Raw genomic sequence first — 201 nt, forward strand, 5'->3', positions numbered from 1 at the left:
CACACACGCACAACTACGTGAAACAAGGGTTAAAATGGGTTGTTAGCCACATGAAGGACAAGCTCGCATTTGACTCTACGGCCTTTAATCAGTGCAATGTTGGTAAGTCTGATATCATCTCAACATACCAGTCGCCCTACCTGTGCTGTTTATAATGATAAATAAACCTATATTATTATCTTTAAACTAAGGTACTTCAAT

This window comes from Penaeus monodon, chromosome 31 (assembly GCF_015228065.2).
Source record: "Penaeus monodon isolate SGIC_2016 chromosome 31, NSTDA_Pmon_1, whole genome shotgun sequence".
In the NCBI taxonomy this organism is placed as follows: Eukaryota; Metazoa; Arthropoda; class Malacostraca; order Decapoda; family Penaeidae; genus Penaeus; species Penaeus monodon.